This window comes from Rhinopithecus roxellana, chromosome 13, assembly GCF_007565055.1.
Source record: "Rhinopithecus roxellana isolate Shanxi Qingling chromosome 13, ASM756505v1, whole genome shotgun sequence".
Classification (NCBI taxonomy): Eukaryota; Metazoa; Chordata; class Mammalia; order Primates; family Cercopithecidae; genus Rhinopithecus; species Rhinopithecus roxellana.
In genome coordinates, this window is record NC_044561.1 from 95,167,442 (window position 1) to 95,186,711 (window position 19,270).

Sequence of the window (19,270 nt, forward strand, 5' to 3'; positions counted from 1 at the left end):
GTTAATTTTCTTGTGACAATAGTTTTAACAACGCACTCTCAGTACAATAAAGCAGTGAAATGGTCCCTTCCTGCCCTTCCCCAGTTCAAGAGTTTCTGTTTTCCAGCTTTGTGGAATTCATTATTTCTTTACTCTTTTCTTTGAGAGAGAGAGAGATTACAGGGTATATATGCAGAAAACTTGGGTTTGAGTGAGGACCTTAAAATTCATTATTCATGTATTTAGTCAATAACTTTACCACACAGAGCATCAGTTTTGTCATCTATTAAATGGGTATGAGCATACCTTCCATATCAGTGGCTCTCCAACTGTAGCCTGCATTATAGTTGCCTGAAAGGCTTATTAAAATACAGATTTGCTCCGTGTCACTTGTCAGGGTTTCTGGTTCCATGAGTCTGGGGCAGGCCTGAGAATCTGCATCTCAAATAAACCTACAGGTGATGCTGATGTTGCTGGTCCAATGACCACACTTTGAGAAGCACTAATGATACACTCATGTAGTTATAAGGCCTTTCATGTGAACATCATTGATAAAGCAATACAATACTTATGTTAATATGAAGAATCTATAACTATCATTTCTTTACGTCAGGAACTGTCAAACAAAAATATTACATTTACTGAATGTAAAAGTGTGCCTAGTGGGGAGATTTAGCTGAAGAAAAAACGATTGAATGACAAATGCCATCGACTGCTATTTTAATAATTTCTCTTTAGGATTAAATCATATTCTATCCAAGCAAATGTCCTAGGTGTTCAGAAACTCAAGCAACCATTGAAATTGTTTTATCACAGATGTTTTACTATAGAACATTTGCACTATACTTTATAACATTAGATACATCTTTAGAAAGGTAGAAGAAAGAAATTTAAATTTGTTCTCTCTAACCTTTAAGTCCATCCAACAATGAGAAAGGAATTAAGTGCCTAAAGTCACATAACCTATCTGAATCATTAAAGGAGGAATACACTAAAAGAACCGTTTATTTCCAAGGCCATTAATGACACCCTGCAAAGCTTGGGGATCATACTCTCAGGACCTCAGATGCATCCACTGATGCATTGATGGATATGCCCTCTCTTCTTGTCAGTGTGGATAAAAATGAATTAACAGCATGGATAGAAGTGAATTAACAGTAATATTACAATAATATTGTAACTGTCTATTGACATGGGGTTTCACCACTTGGTGTGAATCCCTCGACAAAAGACCTTGGACTTTTATCTCCATTTGTATAGTGTTTAACATAAAGTTCAGCACAGAGGCTGTGCATTTCATCCTGGTTTGTGAATGAATGACACCCTGCTGAAGATGTTAATTATCAAACTCAGTAAGAAATACCGAATTTAAAACTCAACTCTTTCCAGAATCCCAGTTTCTGTGCATTGTTACTCAGTGTGGTAAAGTTACTGACTGAATACATGAATAATTAATTTTAGGGTCTTCACTCAAACCCAAGTTTTCTGCATATATACCCTGTGATCTCTCTCTCAAAGAAAGGAGTAAAGAAATAATGAATTCCACAAAGGCTGGAAAATAGACACTCTTAAACAAACTGAAGTATTGGGTATTTAATAAAATACTAAAAACCCATTATTACTAATTAATGGGTTTTGGGTATTTAACAAAAATATTTTGAATGAGTGATGAGAAAACAGGCAAGCTAAGGGAAGACTAAATTATCTTTGTTGTTTATTATTTAGCAGAGAGATTTCAATTCATCAGCCACAAACATACTGTGTGGTAGATAAGACATGAAATCCACTTCAAACTCAGGAGGAAATACAATTTAAAACTCAACTCTTTCCAGAATCCCAATGTCTGTGCATTGTTACTGAGTTCCGTTAGTCACCCAATATAATAATGTGCTTCAGGTTCATACTGTATATAATCAGAGCAGCAATTATAGTCATCAACATTTCACAGAGAAGATATTAATGGCTGGGTGTGTGCATTGTGATTATGTATACCTCCACATACGTGTGTGGTATAGTCATTAAGTTGGTCTATTTTGATTTACCAAAAGTCGCATACATTAATATATTTTATTGACTGCCAAACCTCCTTAAAATGCACTTTAAAAAAATGATTTTAGAGTATTTTAATGAAGGGTTTTAATTTAACAAGAAGCAGATGGACTTAGACTCAATTATTTGTTCTTTAACTTTATCTACTTCTGAGGGGGTGAAAAATCTGTGCAGTGTACCTCTCAAAGAAATCCCTGCACCATCTGCCACCTGGTGTCTCTTTTCCTTTGTTCCCTAGGCATGATTTTCATCTTTATTTCCACAACTTTCAATGGAGACCCACAGTAGGAAACACCAATAGGAATGAGATGTACAGGTCATCAATAAGAACTAAGGCAGAGAAAAGAGAAAGATGACACATCTGACTTTATTTAAACACACTTAGATTTAATATAGTGCAGATTTCATAGAAGTAGGAGGCAGAAAATGTAAGTTCTTCCCTCAAATTATCACTTGTTATCAATGTAGTATTAAACAAGTTGCTACAGATGCTCATGCATGTCTTGTATCCTCACCTGTCAAACACAGGTGCAGATGCCAGCAACATCTCCCTCGTTCGGCTGCTGCTAAACCAACTGAAATATTAAACTAAGATCTCCACTTAGCAAGGAGGGAGTACCAAATATACAGAAATTCTCATGCTTGCAAGATTTCCCATTCTAAGTGAAAGGGAAAAGATCCGAGCAGAAAAGTTAAAAGTTGTTAGGTAAAACATCTAGAAGAAACACAAGGAATGCAAATAAACACAGAAAAAAAAAAAAGATCTGAAAACCTGGGACGCGATTGCTATTTCAAAAAAACGGAAAACCTAAGTAATAGAGAAAACTTCTAGAGAAACTAATTTTCATTTTTATGTGTTATAGGTAAATGAAAAATAGGATCAACATTTGAAATGGGAAAAGCAATGAGGATGTTCATGTGTTAGAGGTTGTATTGTAACTGTCAATTGACATGGGGTTTCACCACTTGGTGTGAATCCCTCGACAAAAAGACCTTGGACTTTTATCCCCATTTGTATGGTGTTTGACATAAAGTTCAGCACAGAGGCTGTATTTCATCCTGGTTTGTGAATGATGACACCCTGCTGAAGATGTTAGGTATTTCAGACTTTGGCCCTAACAGGAACACAGTACATAAAATACAAGTCAGCAGAGCAGCAATTATAGTCATCATCTTTACCCAGAAAACCAACAAGATGCTTTATTTTTGCAAGCAACCTAGGATATTGAAAGTTCGTTAATACAGCAGTTGGAATTACCTTCCTTGCCCTCATGTTCTCACAAATATCATAGCATAAATGGGGGAAAAAGTGGGTGATCCAATGCCTGCGGATGTTATTGGTTCTATTCTCCAGTCTGTATGTTATCCCTGGCCCTACTTCCAAAGTCTTTGGCCCAATGTTATTGGCAAGTATATGAATGCGGCAGATAATGTGGCAGATAACTTTTCATTTTTAATTTATTTCCTTGCTTCCTTCATTGTTCCATTGCCTGTCCTAGGGAGATAAGGAATCCACCAACGTCTGGAGTTCATGCATTCTTCCAGGAGCCAAGGTCAGTATACAGGAAGATACTGAACCAAAAAAACCCAGACAATCTCTCTTAATGCACTTAATCTAAAGAGTCTGCTCAGTACAAATAAAATAAAACCTGAGAAATCACTGTGGATGAGATTAAAGGTTCCTACACTAAAGGTGGCAAAGTCAAATAATATTCTTAATAATAACAGCAATAATAATTACATCTATTTATAATAGAGAACCAACATGTCAAGAATTATGAAACAAAATTTGTGTGCATTATCTCATTGGTCCTTGTAATAATACTGTCACATAAGTATCATATTTCTCTGTTTTGCATATGAGAGAACTAACAGAGATAGCTATGACTATTATTGACTACTGTTGGTCAATTGCACAATTTTCTCACAAAACTCTACATTTTTGCCTATCTTTGGTGGGCAGAACTCTGAAGATGGCCACCCTCATTCGGGTCTCCTGGTTTCCACGCCTTTGTGTAATCCCCTCCCTCTGAGTGTGAGAAGGACCTGCAACTTTCTTCTAACCAATACAATATGGCAAAGGTGCTGGGCTATCACTCCCACCATTATGTTATGGAATACAGCAAGAGCGAATGGATTTTGCAGGTGTCATTAAGGTTCTTAATCAGACAACATAAAATTAGCCAAAAGAGAGATATCTTGGGTGGGCCTTTCAAAAGAGAGTTTAGAAGCGAGAGTACTTGAAGCAGCAGAGACATTAATCTGCTGGCTATGCTGTGTACTGACTATGGAAAAGAAGACCTCCAGGAGATAAGAGCATCAGTTCTACCACCACAAGGAACTGAATTCTGGCAACAACCTAAATGAGCTTGCAAGAGGAACTCGAGCTTCAGGTGAGAACACAGCCCAGGAGACAACTTGATTTCAGCCTTGGGAGACCCTAAGCTGGTGAGATCCTCATCCACTGAAATTGTGAGATAATAAATATTTGTTGTTTTAAGCCATTAAGTTGTGGTAGTTTGTTATGAAGCAATAGATAACTAGTACACTAACCCCATTGTTTCCAAGTTCTAATGCACTTAATTAAAAAGGAATGTAAATGAATTTACATATCTTGGCACTCCACCCATCCTGCATAAAAATGACTGCAATGCTGTCACCATTACTGAATGTGCCCAAACAGAAACAATTACTATAATTGAATCACAGACTTTGTGAATGGAAAGAGAACACAGATGAGGAAACTAAGTCCCAGAGAAAATATATTAATTGCCTAGGATCATTGACCCTATGTACATAATAGAAAAAATAATCCACATATCCCCAAACTTACTTTTTTCTAAAAATGTTTGATACTGATAAGGTAGCGGGAGTACTGTGTAACATAAATGAAAGAAACCCACTTAAGTCTGTTTTCATGTATAAGAACAAATATCATGATAAATAAATATAACACTAGTTTTCAGAGGCTGTGTCTGAACAAGGCAATGTGAAATATATCAGCAGATATGCAGTTAATTTATTCCTTGCAGATTGCAAGGTGAGATAGTTTGGCTGCTGGTTGTGCAATAGCCAAATATTCTCATCCTTACCTCCTTCTTCAGCAACCTTAGAAACTCTTATACACTCATCTAAGAGTGTATAAGAAATATAAATGTATACTTATACATCTAAGAGTATATAAGAGTGTATAAGAAATATAAAACATTTCTAAAGTTGAAAGTTAAATTCAGCTAAACATAAAATTGTATGTATAGCACCAAGACTTTATTAAGACATAAAATGAATAAAACTTAATTGTCACAGTATTTATGGTATAGTTGCATGCATCTATGACTCTGACGGAAAAAACTGCCACACTTTCTTCCAGATTCTAGGAAACATTATATTAGGAGATATATTTTAGTAATTTCTTTCAAATGATGAATGAAAAACAGGTGAGATTTAAGATGACAGTAACTGCCTTCATTTTAACAAGATGTCAACTTATTAGGCTGACATTAAAAAACTGAGAAAAAGTTCCATAATCACCATGGATAATCTATATATGTTCAAAGATGAATGATTTCAGAAATATATTGGCTCTTTATAGCAATGTGTTTTATTTTTCTAGTTCTTATATATTACCAGGCATCTCACAGAGGAATTCTCCACATCTTTATGGATGAAGAATGATGTTGCATTAGTTCAGAACTCAGAGTTTTAAAAAAATCGCAACTATGATGATAAAGATGGCATTGTTACAATTTTCTATTACTGCCTGTGATAAGCTAAATTCCTCATTTCAGACTAATCAGATTAACCAGAAACAGCATCCATCATTTTGCAAATAGTGTCATAAGTGCTAAAAACTATCTTCCTGAATATTTTGGGTGAGCATAGAATCTGATTTTCATAAAAGGTCTTTTGATAAGAAATATGGAAATGATATAGATTCATCAGGCAAACAAGCTGTTTCCATTTGAAAACTCCAGATGACATAAATGTAGCCAGATTTTCCCTTTGAATCATCTAAAATGTTATCTCTGGTTTACACCTATTTCACTGTGGCTGAACAGTCAGCCAAGCTTTTTTATCTGGCAGTGCAAACTACTCCCTCAATCTTACCTTAATATAATATTTGAACTCATCACTTATCTGCTTATAGGACTTAAATGCCTTCATTTCTCCATACCAGTGGTTCTCCAAGTGTGGTCCTTTGACCTATGGCATCATCACTTGGGAACAAGTGAAAAATGCAAATTCTCTGGTCCAACCCTAGGCCTACTGAACTAGAACCTCTGGGGTGGCCAAACAATCTGTGCTGGGTGATTCACCTCCCAGTGATTCAGATGCAATCTGAAGTTTGAGAATCTCTCTCCTAGATATTAAATGAAGACAATGGTGGCCCACAGAGATGGCTAATTAGGTCTAGAATGGGTAGGGCATTCTGACACTCAGACAGGTTTCCTACATCCAGTTATAAAGTAGCTGCATCAGAATCCTAAGAGCAATGAGAAAACTGCTAATAAAACTGAGAAGTCTTCTTCAGACTACTATGCTTATCAATAGCTCTAATATCACTGTAGAATAAAGCAGCCATTTCCACATTGGGCCCTAGAGGCCAGACTGTTAAGGAGAGGTTCTAAAAATGCTTGGTTGAATTCCACATGTTTTGATGCAGCCCTGTGCATGATACATTTGAGAGCGCAACCAACGTATTTTATTTTCTCTCTCATCACTCAGTATGGCATATCTGGTGATTTCCATATTTTCTGAAGTATAGATAGATGGCATTTATCCTTGCTTTACTTTAGTAGCTGATTGGTTATATCCACCTGGATAGTCTCATTTTTGCCAGTTATTTATTCCAAAATATATCACAATTTTTTCTGCCAAAGGTTTGCATTTTGATCACCTTTTCATCTCATAAAACATTGTGAATATGTAATGAGTTCATCCATTTTTCAAAATGAGATATTTTAGGTTGACACGTGTGTAATAATGTCTTTTTTCCCCTCCCTTTCAAAGAAGATTTGCTACTTAAGATTGCTTTTGGCTTTCTGGCAGGACAGACGGAATCCAACTGAATCTTTTCTGATGCTGATTTGTGGGGGTAAGGGCTGGATATGTCTAAAAGGGAACATCATGCTTAATGAATTCTCCTGAGAAGAACATTCACTGAGTCAATCAATACATCAGCCCCAAGATTTTGCCTAAGTGCTGTAAATTTTACCAAAAGCTAACTCTCCTTTGTATTCAACTGTTGATCAATCTCAACACTAATGTAAGTACACAAAATGAAGCTAGCTGTTCATATTAAGAACTATGAATGATTGAAAAAAATCAATCTAGAGCCATTTTCCAATTACTCAGGAAGTTTGCCTAAAGCTCCCGCAGGAACCTGTATTGATACTAACCTGGTTCCCTCTCGGGCTCCTTGACAGGCTAGACACCCATCCTCCAGTGTCTATCAGCTTTATTCCTAACAAGTGACACTTGAAGCCTTTGACTACCTTTGGCTTCTTGGAGTCACTTCACTCAGATGTGCAGAGAGCAGGAAGTGCCTGGGATGCTAGGTCTCCCCAGACAGCTGATAGTTCACGCCTGACAGATGCAGGAGAAGCAACTCCAGGTGTCATTTGTGCTCTGGAGCTTTCAGTAGCTCAGGTTGAGGCTGGTACTTCATCTGAAAGCTCACTCTTACTTAACTCTTCTCCATCCATGTCTTGCTTCCTCCACTCTCTTACCGATGTCTCCTGGAAGCAGCCTCCTTAATAAATCATCTGTATACAACCCCTTGCATCTGGGTCTGTTCAGAGAACAGGATCTAAATAGCTATCATTTGCAAAAAATCAACTTACAAAATAACGTCAAACTTGAAATTTATTCTGAATCACATATTACTATTTTTAAACTAATATTTTATATTAATTACTTTTTTGGCTTTAGATATATTTCTGTATGTGTTTGGAATGTTTAAAAATTTCCTTGAAAATAGTTTTCATCATTATACCCACTAAATATGAGCAGTCATCAAGACTAGGGGTTCTCAGTCACAATATACCACATTTATCTTATGTCATCTTAATCAGGTTTTAAAATATATTGGGTACTTCTGGGAAAACATACGCATAAATACTCTGTAATCTAACATGCAAAACATGGTTTTCCCAAAAGCTTTTTCTCATCATCATGTGAGAGAAAGTGCCAGATTTTAAAAAAGAAATATTCCTTACTAAAAATAAATAAGTAAATCTATAAAAAACATCAGTTTACCTAATCTCCAAACCAGAGTTCATTTTTGTCATACCCATAGCTAAAAGGAAATATGTTTATATTCACTTTATTTTACTTTCTTCTTGGTAAAGGTTTATTATATTTTCTACCCCCTAGTCTGACTTTCCTTGCATTAAAATAAAATAAAAATCTATCCATAACAGAATATATAAAGCTCTGCTCCAAAGTTGAATAAACATAATTCATTTTATCATTTCATCAAAACTTTACTTAAAAATGAATAAGGATAATTTTTAAAAAGTTCTTATGTGAATAACAGGTTTTGTAGGAATTTTCACAAACACTATTAATTTAGTATTATTACCTCTTTATGAACAGGGAGGGAGTAAGTAAAAAGCAATCACTGTCAGACCAAAAGTGGGATGGGGACAGATTTTAAAGACAATGATAGGAAGACTGGGAAATGAAATAATCACTGTTCTTGAGAGGAGATCCTATAGGAAGAGGGAAAAGAAAAATAACCATTAAGGGATCAAACTAGATATTTACTGCAAGGCTAAAATTCAAGGATAAAGCAGGCATCTACATAAAGGTTACCCACCAGAAATCTTGGGATAACTCAGGGATGGCACAGATTTAGAAGAGAGAATATAGCTAATATGGAAATGAGGGAATTTTTATGACCTTTCTGCAAGTTAATTAAACATTGAAATGTTTTAAAGAGGGAGTGTAGGAATTTAAGTTATTAGAGTAAAATGTGGACAGATTTGGAAAGTGGGCAGTGGATTAGTTGCTGTCAAGAGGAAGTTTAAATATATACTCTTGTTGGAATTCTGTAGCTTCTGAACAGAGAGCGAGAGAGTAATATGCCTATATGCTTCCCATCTGCACTCTGTAACAATGAGGAAGGAAACAATATTGTGTAAAAACTCTTTTAACAGTTAGGCCTTATGTTTACTACTATTGCTGCTTCAGAACAGTAGGTTGAAACAAAATAAAGACAGACAACTAACAGAAGACATCTGTCTTCTTCCAACACATCCTTGACTTGACCTTCATGAGAAACAAGTTAATTCTTAAATTTACTCCGTTCATTAAAAAGGCCGAAGGTGGAAGCACAGTGCAGTTTATTGCAATAAATTTGTGAGAATCATAGAATCTTTAAAAAAGTTAAAGGATGAGAAATAGGAAATGAGTAGATAAGAAGGGACAGCATTAAGGCAAGAGAATGTTAGTGCAAGTGGCAGAGAATCCAAACATACTGCATACAATTGCACCCTGAAGACAAAGTACATGCATGAAACAGGTTATTGGGATAATGCAAAAAATAAAAGCGAAAACATTTAAGAGGGACTTTTTCCTATTATGTTCTATATTTTTCTGTTATATATCAAAAAATATTTCTAAAGAGAAACGAAGGAAGGAATAAAGGGAGAGAAGGAGGAAGGAAGCAAGATGGGGCAGGGCAGGACAGGCCGGGCACGGTGGCTCACTCACGCCTATAATCCCAGCACTCGGGGAGGCCAAGGCGGGTGGATCACCTGAGGTCAGGAGTTCAAGACTAGCCTGGCCAACATGGTGAAACCCCATCTGTACAAAAATACAAAAATAATTAGCCGGGCATTTTGGAGGGTACCTATAATCCCAGCTACTCGGGAGACTGAGGTGGAAGAATCGCTTGAACCCGGGAGGCAGAGGTTGCAATGAGCCGAGATCGTGCCATTGCACTCCAGAGTGAGACTCCATCTCAAAAACAAAAAAGATGGGGCAGGACAAACCACGGGGCATGCCACCAGGGTAGCTGTGCAAGCTTATGGCCCCGGAGTACAAGGAAAACAGGTATGCTAGGGTCAACCCAAAGGCTTGCTGTTCTTGGGCAAAAGTCAGGGCAAGAAGGAGAAATATCCATCAAGATGGAGAAATAACAGTGTAAACTGGGAAAGGGACAAGAGGCAGCAGGCTGGCAGGGCCACCTCCCTGGCAGGCCTATCATGAAGGCTTGCTGTTTGATGATGAGGACAGTTGTGAACATTGTCCCCTAAAAACTCACTCTGAAGGTGCTCAGAGGTGCACTTGACCTTGAGTTTCTGCACATGCTTAGGCATGAACTTTACCTTGTCAAGGCAGAAGAACACTCCAAGAACAGAGAAGCCATAGAATGCTGCCAGAAAGAAAACCACAAAAGAAAACAGTCCTTGGATGACTTTTCTGAAATATTAAATTGGGCAATGAACTATGAAACATTTGACAGTGCAAGTATTCTCAAATAAATTTGCCATCAGCAGAATGCAGGGCAGACTTTCTTTGAATCTTTTTCTTCCTTCAAATCCAGACATCATTCTCTTTTTTTTTTTCTTTCTTTCTTTTTTTTTTCCTTTTTATTTTGTAAAGACAAGGTCTCACTATGTTGCTTAGGCTGATCTTGAAATCCTGGGCTCAAGGGATCCTCCTACCTCGGCCCCCCAAAGTGTTGGGATTACAGGTGTAAGCCACCACACCCAGCCAACATTCTTATTTTTATGCTTCCTTTGTAAATATAGTGGAGAAAAAAATAATCACTGTATTAGTATTTTTCACCAAGGGCAAGATAGTCATATGAAATAGTCATTAGCTTCTTTAGTTGCTTGAATATTACCTCCCTTGTCTGTGAGGTATCATTTTGCTTAAGATCATTTCCTCAAAGAAACATATTATTGATTAATATCTTTGTTCACCTTTCGAAGTTGGGTCCTATATGCTGATTCCAGGTAGCCCCAGACTTGCAAAAAAGAACCCACTGTGACTTCTATTCATTCATTCCACAATTTGTAATGTTATGATAAAACACTTTATCCTCTGGAGTTTAGAAAAACTGAATTTCATTATCTTTTTTGAAGCTTAAATATTGACCAGGGTCACTATACCCGGGGGTATAATTTTTCTAAATAAATAACTCATAAATCCTTAACATAGGATTTGAGCACCCAAGAAGATAGATCACTTTTTCATTATTGCACAATATATTTCTTCTTGCTCAGATGAAAGTAAAACCTAAAAATAAACCTTCCTCTGTATTAAGAAAGTAAATATCCAGAAAAATTTTTTGAAAATCCACTTAGCTCAGGCCCTGAACTCATATTTAATGCTTTTCCTTAAAGTCTTCCATAATTTTCATATTTTCCTTAATATCTTTGCAATGTATTCTCTGTATACCCTTAGCCTAACCAATGCTATCCCTCTAACAACTCATATGTCTCCTTATAGGCCCCATCATAAAAACCTACTGTGTTTCACAACCTAGCTTATTTGGGTTTTCAATTTCAAGTCAGATAAATCACATTTGCTCTATGTGGGTCAGTCAAAATTAAGTACAGAAGACTCTACGTACCAAAATTGGTGCTATTCTGCTGTATGATTATGGAATTAAATTAACCTGAGTCTTAAGCACTGTATGTCTTTCGGCATTATTTTTTTTTTAAACATAAAAGCTGGGACACATCAAGTAGTTCAACCTCAGAGAAACTGCGTAGATGTGATACCTTCCTCCTTACCTTCTTTGGCATTGTTTTATAGAAACATCAGTGGTTTTCAAAGTATGGTCCCTGGACCAGCAGCATCACATCATCTGGTTACTTGTTAGAAACACAAATCCCTCGCCCACATCCCAGACTTTCTGAACTGAAAACTCCAGGGGTTGGGACCAAGGAATCTGTGTTATAACAAATACAGCAGGTGATTCTGATATACTTTTAAGTTTGAGAACCACTGGGATGCACACTTAGAGATTGGTAACATTTATCTTGTGGATATACCAGGATTTCTTCTTAATAAGTCCCTTACTTATAAACACTCAGGTTTACTTTAAAGCATGCAGAAGAAGCATGTTATCCTATTTAAATAATTGATGTTTATGATGATCAGATGTTATTTTTGAACAAAGTATATAACTAAAAGTTGTTACACTGGAAAAGAGAGAGAGAATATCAGCACAAATACAAAGAAGAAAATTCTAGACCCTGTGGAGTCTCACTTTATACCATATCTATTCTGCAGGTCTATTTTTAAAGTAAAGAAGAAAAATACAGTATGATGAGATTTTATTACATTAAAAATCAAGACTCTAGTGATTTCTTTAATATTACTTTAATTCTTATAAGCATTCTTGAATGCTTTATAAATACTTTTTGTTGGAATTATTATTAAACCATTTAAGGTGCAGAGAAAGCTGAGGGTTAAATGCCCCCATTATACTTGGTGATTACTGTAGGAGTCCTTACTATAATGGTGCTACTCTTCTCCCCATACAGGTGAGTGGGTTTGCACAGTTCAGCATTACTGGGCTCGCACAGAGCTTAAGGCAGAGAGAGGTTGTTCATTCACCACCAAACTTTGCACTTTGTCTTACACAGTTCAAAGAATTACAGGGAAATTGCTGCCTGAATACAGTCACATTTCACGTCACCCTTTGTTTGCATTTAAGGAGGGTCATATGACTAGTTCTCACAAATGGAATGGGAATGGAAGAGACGAGGGTCATTTCAGGTATTTTTCTTTCCCCTGTGTCCTTTTTACAGAGGACAGAGAGACCCTACAGGATATTGGAGCTGTTAGACTGGACACAGACTAAGTCCCCAAATCATCAGGTAGAAGAAAATCACCTTTATATCAAACACACCCATGCTAGGCTTCTAAGTAAATGAGGAATACTTTTTAATGTGTTAAGCCATTGAAATTCTGGCATTTATTTTTTATTGTACCTATGATACTCCAATTAATATAGGGCTTATATATGACCTTTTCTTTCTTTCTTTCCTTCTTTCTTTCTTTCTTTCTTTCTTTCTTTCTTTCTTTCTTTCTTTCTTTCTTTCTTTCTTTCTTTCTCTCTCTCTTCTCTCTCTCTCTCTCTCTCTCTCTCTCTCTCTCTCTCTCTCTTTCTTTCTTTCTTTCTTTCTTTCTTTCTTTCTCTCTCTCTCTCTCTCTCTTTCTTTCTTTCTAGACAAATATCACTATCTCTGATCATAAAAAGTCACAAGCACATGTGATATTAGAAGAGGAAAAAGAATGTTAAAAGCAAAGAACCTGTTTTATCCCCATTTTATAGATGGTAAAACTGAGATCTCTACATGTTAAGTAATTTGACAGCACATAGCTAATGAGTTGTACAACTAGGGTTCCATTTCACGACTGTAGTCTCTAATACCCCAGATACATCAACACATTTAAACCACTTCTCCGACTTGGTAGACAGAATTCCATGAATTTATAGCAAGCGTTCTCTAATATAAGCAGGATCAGCTAAGTTCACTTAAACGTTACAGCCTTACTGAAAAAAATTCTGCTATATTCCTATGTCTATGGAATTTTCACTGTTACTAAATTCAAGTCATTGACGGAAAACTATGATCTCAAATGTTAGTTCTATAGTGAGAAATAACAGTACTAGCATATAATGCTGTTGTGAGGGTTTAAATAATATATAAAATAAACAGAGTTCAATGCCAGTCCATTAATATAACATCTGGTTACCCCAACTCTCCTCCTCTCAGAGGGCGAGTATTCGGGGCCAAAGTGTATCAGAGCCTCCATTTTTGTTCTGTTTTTCCACATTCAATACAGAATTTAATTTACTAATAAACAAAAAGTTTTGTTCTGTATCTTGCCTTGTGTTGTAGGGTTTTTGGAAGAGGGTGTGTACAATTTAAAAATTAAGAAGTAAAGAGAAAACCGTGAGTACTAATTTGTTCTCTGTGATTTCTAAATAGGTGTTTTCTCTCCTGGTGTTCTAGTAATGGGAGTGTTTTGCCCTGTGCATCTTACGCAGCTCTCCTTCCTATCCCACTGCTTTCTTGTTGGTCTACTTTTAAATTTTGTTTTCAGTCCTTCTGATGTTTCTCTTCTCTAATTTTCTGTGTCTTTGAGGTTTTTTTCTTGAAATACTTGTTTTACTTTGATAAAATATACATGATACAAATTACCATTTCAATCATTTTTAAGTGTACAACTCAGTGACATTAGGTACATTCACTTTGTTGTGTAACCATCACCACCATAAATCTCAGGAACCTTTTACATCTTCTCAAACAGAAATTCTGTACACATTAAGCAATAACTCTCCATTCTCCAACCTTCACTTCCAGCCCCTGGCCACCATGATTATGTGTTTAGTTTTGGTTCTTTTTTTTTTTAATAGCCCTTTATTCTAGAATAATTTTAGATTTACAGAAACTTTGTACAGAGAATTTCCATGTATGTCACAGGCAGTTCTCCCTATGGTTAATATCTTACATTAGTATGATACATTTGATATAACTAATATACCAATATTGATACTTTAATATTAACTAAGGCCCATACTTCATTTATATTCCTTAGTTTTGACCTACTGTCCTTTTCCTGTGCCAAGAGCCCATCCACGACACCATACTGCATTGAGTCCTCCTGTCACCTTAGGGTCTTTCTTTGGCTTTTCTTGCTTTTGATGACCTCAACAGTTTTGAGGAGTACCAGTCAGGTATTTCCTCGAATAGCCCTTAATGTGGGTACAGGATGCTTTTCTCAAGATTAGGCTGAAATTGTGGGTTTTGGGAGAAAGACCACAGAGGTAAAATGTCATTTTTATCACATCATGTCAAAGGTACCTACTATCAACATGACTTAATACTGATGAGATTATCCTTGGTCTGCTGACTGAGGCAGTGTTTGTCAGTTTCTGCACCACAGAGTTACTCTTTATCCCCTCTTTCCATATTGTGCTTTTCTTTGAAGGAAGTTGCTATGTGAATCCCACACTTAAGAGAAAGTAGTAATGCTCCGCCTCCTTGAGGGGATATTATCTACAAAAATTATTTGGTATCCTATATGGGAAAATTGTATATTCTTCCCAATTATTTATTGATTCAATGACTGATTTATAATCGTGTGGTCTATGGATACTTATTTTATACTTCGAGTTTACAATCTAATATCACATCTTTATTTTGTTTCTTAAATTGTTCCAGTTTTGACCATTGAGAGGTCTTTTAGTTGACTCCATATGTTCCATTGACAAACTTTCTTGCTTCCAGGCATTGTTAGATGCTCCAGCCTCATCTTGTAAATTCCGTTCTCCAGCTCTAGAAACAGCCATTTCTCCAAGAGCCCTAGTTTCTTTTATGGAAGAACGGCATCAGAAACCAAGTTCAGGGGGCTGGTTATGCTCATTGATACCAAAGTGTTATTGTTTCTAGGTGCTTTTCAAGAACCCAGTTTGGAAATATAGGTGTGCATACAAACCCATGTATATACACACATATCTATAACTTTCTATATTCATCCATCTGTATGTATATTAAGCTAAAAATGAGTTCACACTGATGTCACAATTCTAGCCTATGTCTATATGGATCATTCTAGCCCCCTTCCTTTGCTCTGTAACTACCTGCTCCAACAGTAAGAAACCTTGCTGTTGTTAACAACCGTTCTTTTTGCTTTTAGTTTCACAGATTCCATTCATTTCCAGTTAGTTCAGTTAGCAACTTTCTCCCTTATTGCCTTCAGTAAGGTTGTTTTATATATTTATAAAATAGATATTATTTGTCACAATCTGCTTTCCATCCTGGGATTCTCTTGACGTTCTAAATAATTTTCTAATATTTGAATATATTAAAGTTTATTTTTGTGCTTCAAAATTCTATAGATTTTTATAAATGCATAGTACATTTGTATATTTAAAAGTACACAGTATATTAATAAATACATAGTACATAGTACATGCATAGTACCTACCATTACAGTACCATACAAAAGCATTTCCCTATCCTAAAAAGATTCACTGTGCTTCACCTTTTCAATCTCCTCTACAACTGCTAGCAATCACTCATCTGATAACCATCTCTATGGCATTGTCTTTTTCAGAATATTACATAAATGGAATCATACAAGATGCAGCCTTTTCAGAATGATTTATATCACTTAGCATTATGCATTTAAGGTTCATTCGTGTCTTTGCATGGTTTGAAAGCTAATTCCTTTTTATCACTCAATAATATTCCATTGTATATATCACAGTTTGTCCACCTATTTAAGGGCATCTTGGTGGCTTCCAGTTTTGGGTTATTAAGAATAAAACTTCTATAAATAATGCATGTAGGTTTTTGTGGGACATAACTATTCAAATCTGTTAGGTAAATACCTAGGAACACAATTGCTAGATCATGTTGTAAGAGTAGGTTTAGTTCTATAAGAAACTGCCAAACTGTATTCCATTTCATTATACCCATTTTGCAACCCCATTAGTAATGAATAAGACATACTGTTGCTGTGCATCCTTGCCAACACTTGGTATCGTCAATTTTTAAAATTTTAGCTATCTTGATAGTGTGTAGTGTATTTCATTGGGGTTTTAAATTGCATTTCTTTTACGACAAATGATGTTGAGCATCTTTTCATATGTATATTTGCTATGTCTGTATGTCTTCTTTGATGAGATATCTGTTCATAGGTTTTGCCAAATTTTAATTTACATTATTTATTTTCTTCTTGTCAGGTTTTAAGGGTTCTCTGTATATTCAGAATACTATTCTTTTATCACAATGCGATTTCCAAATACTTTCTCCCACTCTATATCTTTTCCTTTCGTTCTTTTAGTACTGTCTCCTGTATAGCAAAAGTTTTAAATTTAAGCAAAGTGTATTTTATCAAAATTTTCTTTCATGGATTATGCTTTTGCTGTTGTATCTAAAAACTCATCCACAAATCCAAGATTGTACAAAATTTATCCTATTTTTCTACTAGAAGTTTAATTGGTTTGCATTTTACATATATGTCTACGACTCATTTTGAATTAATTTTTTTTGTAAAGTATGAACTCTAAGTTCATATTTTTGCATATGGACACCCAATTGCTCCAGCACTATTTGTTGAAAAGACTATCCTTTCTTTATTGAATTATTCTTGCACCTTTGTAAAAAATTCAGTTTACTATACTTACCTTGGTCTATTTGGGGGCTTGCTGTTATTTTCCATTGATCTATGTATCTAATTTGCCAACACCATGCTTTCTTGATTATTGTAGCTTTATAATAATTATTAAATCATGTGAGTTCTCTAATTTTGTTCTTCCATTTTAGTATTGCATTGGCTAATCTCAGTTCTTTGCATTACCATATAAATTTTACAACAATTATGTCAACATATAAAAAAAGTTTGCTGGGATTGTGATTGGGATTACATTGAATCTGTAGTTCAACTGGAAAAAAATTAGCATTTTTACAATATTAAATCTTTCCATCCATGAACATGAAATATCACCCAATCTCATTCAACTTTCTTTGACTTATTTTATCAGAGTTTTGTAGTATTCCACATACAGTTCCTTGATATATTTTGTGAAATTTACCCCTTAATAGTAATTTTTAAAATTTCAAGTTCCATATTTTTATACTGTTGGTGGTAGTGTAAATTATTTCAACCACTGTGGAAGACGGTGTGGTGATTCCTCAAAGATCTAAAGGCAGAAATACCATTTGACTCAGCAATCCCATTACTGGGTATACACCCAAAGGAATATAAATCATTCTGTTACAAAGATACATGCACACATATATTCATTGCAGCACTATTTACAATGGGAAAGAAATGGAATCAGCCCAAATGCCCATCAATGATAGGCTGGATGAAGAAAATGTGGCACATATACACAATGTAATACTATGCAGCCATAAAAAGGAACAAGATCATGTCCTTTACAGGGACATGGATGGGGATGGAGCCATTATCCTCAGTAAACTAACCTGGGAACAGAAAACTGAACACCACATGTTCTCTCTTATAAGTGGGAGCTGAATGATGAGAACACATGGACACATTGTGGGGCAAACACCACACACTGGGGCCTATCCATGGTGGGGTCAAGGGGAGGGAGAGCATGAGAAAGAACAGCTAATGGATGCTTGGCTTAATACCTAAGTGATGGACTGATCTGTGCAGCAAACCACCATAGCACACAATTACCTATGTCGCAAACCTGCACATCCAGTGCATGCACCCCAGCTAAAATAAAAGTTGAAGGAAAAAAAAATTTCAAGTTTCAATTGTTCATTTGTGGAACATAGAAAAACAATAGACTTTTGTACATTGATCTTGCATCTTGATCTACTCACTTATGTATTCTAGAAAGTTTTTTTAAACAGATTCTTTGGTGTCCCTACATAGAAAATTATGCTATCTGCAAATAAAGACAGCTTTCTTTCTTTCTTTTTTTTTTCATTTGGGTCTTTTTTAATGTACTGGTTCTGTTTCTCTTCAACTGGACCATGTTTAATACTTTTTCCTCAGACCATTCCGACCCCTCCATATCTCCTTCTCAGAGTATTGATCTTCTACCTAGTCTTATAAGACCTGCTTGTCACATTACTCTATCTTCCTCAGCTCCTCTGTAACAACCACCATTCTTACTCCACTATTTTAAATGCCCTAATTTTTCAGTCTTGACGACCAATAATGCCAGCAAAAATAAACAAACAAAAAATCAAAACAAAACAAAGTGTTTGTACTTAAGCAAAGTGCTTTGCTTATGTCCTCTGCAGACACAATTACTACACTGCAATTATTCAGACAGCTCCTTTGATCACAGAACTGCAAGTGGAAGACAAACTGTAAGGATTCTTCATAGAAGAAATTCGGACAGTAATTGCACAGTTTTCCTGAAAATGCTACCTGTGGAACAGTGAGGTCTATCATGGTCACTTACGCATTTCATTAAGACCATATAAAATACATGAATGCTAGCAAAAGACCTTTATGCTGAATTGTGACTGTAAATATGTCATATTAAGATATCAACTTAAAATTCTTTCATTTTACTGACAATATATTCATTACGTCCTATTTCCTCTTCTTGTCACCTGTCTAATCTTTCCTTTTAATCTTCACAACCAGGTTCTCTGCCCAAACTCCCATCTCTTTCAGTTCTTTCCTCTGAATTCCCAAGGATTTTATTTTCTGTCCACCACTGGTTCTATTGAACTATTACACAACGGAGGTTTTTATATTTTTTTGTTATATG